The 8,809-nt window shown below is 44.0% G+C and overlaps 1 non-coding gene across 1 annotated transcript; it reads left to right on the top strand.

The window, feature by feature from the left end:
* Window positions 1–8,574: 8,574 nt before the first annotated feature.
* On the top strand, window positions 8,575–8,646 carry trnaa-ugc (transfer RNA alanine (anticodon UGC)). Its single transcript has one exon. It is a non-coding gene; the product is annotated as a tRNA-Ala (tRNA).
* Window positions 8,647–8,809: the final 163 nt, after the last annotated feature.

Genomic DNA, 8,809 nt, shown 5'->3' with positions numbered 1-8,809 from the left:
ATTCACCGAAGAAAATAAGATTTTAAGACCAATTCAAACAAGGGGATTGTTCAAACGTTGCTGCCTACAGTGCAGCAGTGGAGGCTGCTGGGGGGAGGACGGCTCATAATAATGGCTGGAACGGAGCAAATTGAATGGCACCAAACACATGGAAACCATGTGTTTTATGTATTTGATACCATTCCACCCATTCCGCTCCAGCCATTAGCACAAGATCGTTCTCCCCAATTAAGGTGCCACCAAACTCTTGTTTGGTGCCACCTTAATTGGGGAGAAAAGGTTATTTCTCTACTGACCTGGTGGGCATTGGAATGGGCTACAGCTGTCTGGTCGAAAGGAGAGGAGGAGCTAGATTGTTATTAGGGGTTCATGGCTCTGTTTAAATGCATTTTCGATCATCCCGTGGAGGGCAGAGAGGGGGGTCAGCGTCTGCTTCAGTTACAGCAGGGGAATCAGATGGCTGTTGAGTATGCGCTTACCTTCAGGACAGTAGCAGCTTCCAGTGAATGAAATGATCCGGCGCTTTGCACACTAATCCGAAGAGGTCTGTGCGAGAATGTCCAGAGGGAACTGGCCTGTCGGGACAACAACCTGACCCGGGATGCACTCATTGCGATGGCCATCCGCCGGCTTCTCTCCCTCCTTCGGCGAGTACTCGGGATCAACCCTCCTTGCCCACACAAGTATGTCAGAATCCGGGATCCACTAGAGCAGAGGGACAGTCACGTGACGTTTCATCCCCTGGATCAGGAGTGAGTATTTCAGATTCAGCTCTTCATGCTAGAATCTTTTTGGTGCCCTTCACTCTGGCTGACTGTCCCTCATGCACTGTGGATTCCGGCGCTGCAGAGAACTTTATGGATCAGACCCTTGATTCCTCCCTCAACATTACCATCTACCTGCTCTCCTCTCCTTTTACGGTTCAAGGTCTCGATTGTCGGCCATTAAGATCTGGGACCATCACACACATCACTCAACCACTCACCCTCACCATGGAGTACAATCACCAGGAGAGCATCTCCTTCATCAAGTGCACCAGTTCACAAAATCTTCCTCGGCCTCCCTTGGATCCAACTCCATAACCCTACAATCTCATGGTCGAGGATGAAAATCACAGACTGGTCATCTGAATGCCCGGAAGACCTGCTTCCCTGTCCCCTTTGGAGCCACGTCGGTTGAGAGTCCTATAGAACTGCTGTTCCGTATGTGCTCAAACTAAGTCCCCCCGGAATGCTCCAGCAGGGAAGCTCCTGCCGCTTGGTCACATCATTGACCTTGGTCACATCTATCACTGACTTTGTAACCGATCTTCCCACCTCTTGATGGTTTCACCACTATTCTGGTGGTAGTGGATAGATTTTCAAAGTCATGTTGATTAAACCCTCTTCCTGGTCTCCCCACTGCTCTCCAGGTTGCTGAGGCACTCTTCCAGCAGGTCTTCTGGAATTATGGCCTTCCCGAGGACATCATCTCCGACGGTGGCCCCCAATTCACTTCACGAGTTTGGAGGGCCTTCTTGGAGAAGCTCGGGGTTACGGTCAGCCTCACTTCCAGGTATTAGCCTCTGTCCAACAGGCAAATGGAGAGGATGAACCAGGAGCTGGGGAGGTTCCTGAGGAGTCACTGTCAGGACCGGCAGGGTGAGTGGGCACGATTCCTTCCCTGGGCAGAGTACGCCCAGAACTCCCTACGTCTCTCCTCCACTGGGTTGACCCCTTCCAGTGTGTTTTGGGTTACCAGCTGGCCCTGGCCCCGTGGAAACCGGGCCAGACCTCAGCCCCTGTGGTAGATGAGTGGTTCCTTCCATCGTCAGAAGGAACAGGCATACTGCCACTGCAGTGAAGACCCCTGTGTTCCATCCTGGGGACCGCTTCTGGCTCTCTACCAGGAACATCCCACCCCGCCTGCCCTGTAAGAAGCTGAGCCCGGCCTCCCGGGTGGCGCAGTGGTTAAGGGCGCTGTACTGCAGCGCCAGCTGTGCCATCAGAGTCCCTGGGTTCGTGCTCAGGCTCTGTTGTAACCGGCCGCGACCGGGAGGTCCGTGGGGCGACGCACAATTGGCCTAGCGTCGTCCGGGTTAGGGAGGGCTTGGTCGGAAGGGATGTCCTTGTCTCATCGTGCACCAGCGACTCCTGTGGCGGGCTGGGCGCAGTGCGCGCTAGCCAAGGTTGCCAGGTGCACGGTGTACCCTCCGACACATTGGTGCGGCTGGCTTCCGGGTTGGATGCGATCTGTGTTAAGAAGCAGTACGGCTGGTTGGGTTGTGTATCGGAGGACGCATGACTTTCAAACTTCGTCTCTCCCGAGCCCGTACGGGAGTTGTAGCGATGAGACAAGATAGTAGCTACTACAACAATTGGATACCACGAAATTGGGGAGAAAAAGGGGTAAAAGCTGAGCCCCCGGTTTGTGGGGCCGTTCAATGTTCTCCGGAGGGTCAATGAGGTGACGTACAGGTTACAACTACCCAATCACTATCGTATCTCACCCTCTTTTCATGTCTCCCTTCTCAGGGCAGTGGTTCCTTGTGCCCTCACTGATACTGTCCCCCAACGACACACCTCCACCCCCCTGGACATTGAGGGAGGTCCGGCGTACTCTGTCAGATCCTTATTGAACTCTGAACGTCGTGGGGGTCGGCTCCAGTATCTGGTGAAACTAGGAGGGATATGGCCCAGAGGAGCGGTGTTGGGTTCCGGTGGAGGACATTCTGGAACCCAACCTCATCCATGATTTCCACCTTCACCGCCGGGACTGACCCACTCCTCGTCCTCGGGGTTGTCCCTTTGGTCGGCGTCGTCAGAGGGGGGGGTACTGTCATATCCTTTCCTGCTCCTCCCCTCCGGCGTACGACGTCACCAGAATACTCACCACCGGTCCTGGGATTCATCATTACACACACATGGCACTCATCATTACGTGCATGAATCCCAGGACCGGTGGTGAGTATTCTGGCGACGTCGTACGCCGGAGGGGAGGAGCAGGAAAGGATATGACAGAAGGGAGCCATGAAAAGAGGGTGAGATACGATAGTGTTTGGGTAGTTGTAACCTGTACGTCACCTCATTGAAGGTTGCAAGTTCAAACCCCTGACAAGGTACAAATCTGTCGTTCTGCCCCTGGACAGGCAGTTAACCCACTGTTCCTAGACCATCATTGAAAATAAGAATTTGTTCTTAACTGACTTGCCTAGTTAAATAAAGGTAAAAAAAAATTTTTTTATCATTATGATTCACACCTGGACTTCATTACCTTCATAATTTCCTCCCCTTTATATGTCTCTTATGTTTTCTCACCAGTTGGTATTATCCTTGTGTACCGGCATTTAGCCACATGCATTTGTCTCACTCCTGGTTTTGTTGTTTCATTAAATGTTTCACCTGGACCCGCTTCCCAACTCACAGCTCCGTTATTACACTTTATGTCTGCCAAATATATGAAGCAGGTGAAATGTATTTAAGTTCATGGTGTCAGAATGTACTGCTGTATTAACTTGTTCAGAACTAACTTGACACATTCTTTTGCAGATTCAAAGCCAGATGAACTCATAATCGTTCATGAATAAGCATATTTATTTGACAAAAATGCACCTAGTCGCCCATCAATCACGTCAAACACCTGAACTTCAACAATCACATTGTTTTAAAGAAATCTAAATATTTAACAATCTATATAGATATGCTTTTTATTCATAACATAAAAACATCTGACTTGAAGTAAAGATTCAATGATTTATTCATCAATGCCAAAAAGGGATATCGAATAGCACCATATGAACTCTTATTACTATACAAGAGCGCATAGATTTTTCTGCTTTTCCATTTTAGGAATTAGACAAGCACAAATAGCACAAAATGTAAAACAGCATATTGGGATTTTTGGTGTGTCACACCCTTATCTGTTTCACCTGTTTTTGTGATTGTCTCCACCCCCCTCCAGGTGTCGCCCATCTTCCTCATTATCCCTTGTGTATTTATACCTGTGAACTCTGTTTGTCTGTTGCCAGTTTGTCAAGTCAACCAGCCTTTTTGTGTAAGCTCCTGCTTTTTCCCAGTCTCTATTTTCTCTTTTTTGACCCTTGCCTGTCCTGACCCTGTACCCACCTGCCAGAACACTCTGCCTGCCCCTGAGCCTGCCTGCCGTCCTGTACCTTTGCCCCACCTCTTGATTACTGACATCTGCCTGACCTGAGCCTGCTGTCCTGTACCTTTGCCCCTGTTGCTGTAATAAACATTGTTACTTCGACACGGTCTGCATCTGGGTCTTACCTTGATACCTGATAGGTGGGTGAGTTACAAGGTATTTTTATTATGAAATACTAGGTCATCTCCAGCAGAATGAGGGAAACACAAAGACTCAAAACAAGGAGTTCCGCCATGCTTAATTTATGTCAATTTATATTGCTGCTGTCAATTATGAGTAGCACGTTTACCACTGCATTCAATCTGAACCCTAGAATAAGCAGGAGGACAGCATTACACAACTGGGAAAAGCGGTAGCAAAAAAACAGAACACCACAACACTTAAGGTTCTTACAGACAGGCTGCGGTAAGTGGCAAAGAGGTCTCATAGACTTCAATGGGAATAGGGTGGTGGGCGGAAAAACGCAAGCAGTTTTGCAAGCGGCGCGGTTTTTGGTGACTGGCCGCCGACCAGAATGCATCTTGTCAACCACTCAAACAATGCATTAATGACAACATTCCAGCTGACAGCAACCGGGACCGCTGGTCTCTACACACAGCAGGTGATTTCTCACGGTTCAATTGCCGTTTGATAATATATCCTCTTAAATGTAATGGCAAAATGTAGATTTCCGCCTAAATAGGCATACCCAAAAGTAACTGCTATTCATGTGTAATTATATGATTCTGACATGCAAGAACTTGGTATATTTGGAAAGATGACATCTGGAAGATTATAAGGAAATGATCAGAAGATAGGAGTTACAGTATATAGTTCAGAATAAACAAGCTCAAGCACACACAAAATAACTTTAATTTTTATTTTGAAAGTCATCTTTCATTGACAAGCTATAAGTGAATTATTGCTGACTAGAGCTGGAAACACATCCAATGGCTTCCACAACATGTGAACAATATCAGGGAAAAAATGGATTTGATAGACCTAACAACTAGAAATGGGCAGATGTTTTAGTGTGGTGTCAGGTGTGGTTCCTAACAACCTAAGGAATAATTTGATGTAGCTATATCTCAAACACAGACCAAATCGAAGCTTACCTTGTAAGATGTTTGAAAACAGGTAGACGAATAAGATATCCTCATTATCTGTGAAGTCCAAGGCACAACAAGGTGAGTACAAAAATATATTGTATGCTGCTGCCTAAATGATGTAATATACCATGGAGATATGTATATGGTAGCTAAGAAAGTAATATTAAGTGTATGTTGTGTAGTAAGCTGTTAGTAGCCCATGTGCCTCAACCTAATAATTTGTCCACGTTTCCCCTACTTTCGCCTACTGTTCTGACTTGGTAGTGCACATGTAGCCTATAGCCTGTTTTAGAGAAATGTAATCATCAAATATTGTAAGAGCTTTCATTGTCTGCTTATATGCCCCCTTTATTTATCTTACTGTTCTGACTTGGTGTACAGGGAGAAAATTGTAAGAACTGTCCATATTCTGAATTCTGTTGCTGTACATTTCAAAAGTGCTGAATAAATAGTTGTATTGACCAAGTCCGTCCTTCGAAATGACGGATTGCCTCTTATCCGCTCGTCGTACCATTATGCCATAGTTTGTACATCTCAATTGTCAGTAGAAACCACATTTGTTTAAGCAAGTCAGCCATATCAGCTGTTTTTTTCAAAGGCAGTAAATGAGGCTGAATTAACTGTTTCGCTGCCAGACAAGGCTCCACTGATAGTCAGGTGTAGCAGTTGTAAGGTGTTGGGACTGCTGTTGGGCACCGTTTGTCACCATTATAGTGCAATTAATGTATTGTTTAGTGTTGTGTAGTGGAATTGCTGGCATGCATCTACAATGTTCTTGTTTTTTGTTTGCCCCACCAGGATATACATGCTAAAATCGCCACTGAAATAAATACAACATCCCCTGATGATTTTCCCAGCAGTTCACTTAATCCTGGCTCTTCAACCCCATTACTCCTCAAATCGAACAACAATCGCTCCCTTTCCCTCCCATATTTCTGGCAGTGTAATAGAACACGTTCCACTGTCTCCATCTCCTCTTGACAATGATCAGTCTGATGTTTCCCCACCAATTTCAATGTACTATTGAGCCTTGTGTGTCCCAGTCTCAGCCTTGTGACTACACTTTCCTTCCTTCTCTCTCGGCCTGAGGATCTCCCTGCCCCCACCTTTTCCTGGATCTTATACAGGGGTCTTCCCTTCCTCTCCCTGTTCCACAACTCTTGTTACTTATTTTTAATCACTGTTCTTATCAACTCCTTGGCTTCTGCTTTACTGATTGACAATTCCAGCTCAACGTTAGGATGTTTAAGAGCCTGCTTGGCGATCACATCCACCTCCTCATTCCCCTCTACTCCCACTTGAGCTGGTACCCAGAGGAACATCACAAATATCTCCATCTGTTTCATAATCCAGAGATTCTTACCCCTAGCCTTGATTTGGCAGTCTCCTTCAGATCATCATGGCACTGGTGAGTGACGTGAAGCTTGAGTTTCAAGTTTGAATGTCACGTGCACAAGTACTGTGAAATAACTTTCTTGGAAGCTCCAAACCCAACAATGCAGTAATCAAAATGAATGTAGCACTAAAACTAACATAAAAGTAGCGACAAACTTGTTGGATGCATTTGCTGTTTGTTTTGGTTGTGTTTCAGAATATTTTGTGTCCAATAGAAATGAATGGTAAATAATGTATTGTCATTTTGGAGTCACTTTTATTGTAAATAAGAATTTAATATGTTTCTGAACACTTCTACATCAATGTGGATGCCACCATGATTGCAGATAGTCCTGAATGCACAAGACATATTAACCTCTCACCATTACAATAAAGGGGAGGTTAGCATTTTGGGGGTGTATGATATTTGTGCACCTGTTTTTAAATCATATTTTTAAAGTAAAACAAACCCTCCATATACAAACGTATACATATGAACAACTTATATGTACATACACACACAAACAATGACTACACTTGCCCAGAACCACATGCTCACATTATTGCTTGCTACTTGGACTTGAATTGTACCAAGTACAAAGACATACTTAGTTTCATGTATTTTGTGTGTTTTTGTTAACCTTTTACTGCATTGGGCTAAATCAGGGTCACACATAGTGTTTCTTGGTAGTCTTGAAAATATATATTTTTGAAACAAAAGTATACACCTTACACACATGTTATGGGCTTAGCAAAAAGAAGACACCCGTTTGTTTCAATGTCAAATATAGAGATACAATGTATTCAATTTTGAGTTTGCATCCCAATGTTACATTTTATATACAGTGTGACAAAACATTTATTTTTACTGTTCTAATTATGTTGGTGACCAGTTTATAATTGCAATAAGGCACCTCAGGGTTTGTGGTAAATGGACAATATACCACGGCTAAGGGCTGTATCCAGGCACTACGCTAAAGAACATCCCTTAGCCATGGTATATGGCCAATATACCACGGCTAAGGGCTGTATCCAGGCACTACGCTAAAGAACATCCCTTAGCCGTGGTATATTGGCCATATACCACACTCTCTTGTGCCTTACTGCTTAAACAAACCACCACAAAATACCAGAAGACCAACGTTACAGAGCAAGGTATTTAACCCCCCAAATTATTTCACAACCATAAATATTTAAAAACATGCAAGAAGACACATTTTCTTCAAGAAATGTCATTTTCTAGTAATTCAATTTCATATCTTAACCTTTGTGATTTGCTGGAAAAAAAATGTCATATCCATTATGGTATGGGTCAGATTGACCCGCAGTTTAAACCTACTCAAGACAGTCAAAGAACCAAGTAAAAACAGCCAAAACTTGATTATATCTTGTCAGACCATTCAGAAAGAAGAAATACAACATTTGATTTAAAAGACGACATATTTAAGAACTATTTGTTAAACATTTTTCCTTTCTCACAAACAAAGCATTTTCTGTTTGGAGCTCGTTTTTGAGTGTCTATGTCAGAGATCTGCTGCTCCCGCACTAAGAAAGAGACGTTTCAAACATAATTATAAAACTACAACCAGAACCAGTCAAAACCAAATACATCAAAGACACTTGTTTACAAATATCTATACACATGAAAGCCTCCGGGTCAAAATTACCCATAACATTGTGTTTGTGTACACAATCTACACAGACATTCCACAAGACATCAGCGTGTCCAAATTTTGAAGTTAGGTTCATGACCCTAAATGAGGAAAAGTCATTTAATTTCATGGAGAAAAAGAGGGTAGCTAGTATTTTAGACAACTAAAACGTGGAAATGGGTCAAATTGATCCGCAACATAATAGGAGGGTTAAAAAAAGATGTACTGTTTTAATTGTGTAAAATCTCACTTTTTCACCCATCTTGAACAGCTAATAGCCATATCATATCAGCTTTTCAGAGGTTGAGCGTTAGAATGGGGATGTAGCTCAGTGGTAGAGCGCATGCTTTGCATGTATGAGGCCCCGGGTTCAATCCCCGGCATCTCCAATGTAGTTTTTTTTTTGCATTTCCATAGCACTGTTCTATTTGATGCGTTTCGATGTAAAGCTAGCTTTGCTAGCTGTTATTATATTTACATATATTTTATAGTTAAAATGTAAAACATATATATCCAAGCTCTGCATACTTTCGTGCGTGCTGTCGTCAGACG

The sequence above is a fragment of the Oncorhynchus nerka genome, linkage group LG13 (assembly GCF_034236695.1).
Source record: "Oncorhynchus nerka isolate Pitt River linkage group LG13, Oner_Uvic_2.0, whole genome shotgun sequence".
Classification (NCBI taxonomy): Eukaryota; Metazoa; Chordata; class Actinopteri; order Salmoniformes; family Salmonidae; genus Oncorhynchus; species Oncorhynchus nerka.
The sequence above is the reverse complement of the archived record's forward strand: the minus strand, read 5'-3'. Positions and strand labels throughout refer to the sequence as shown.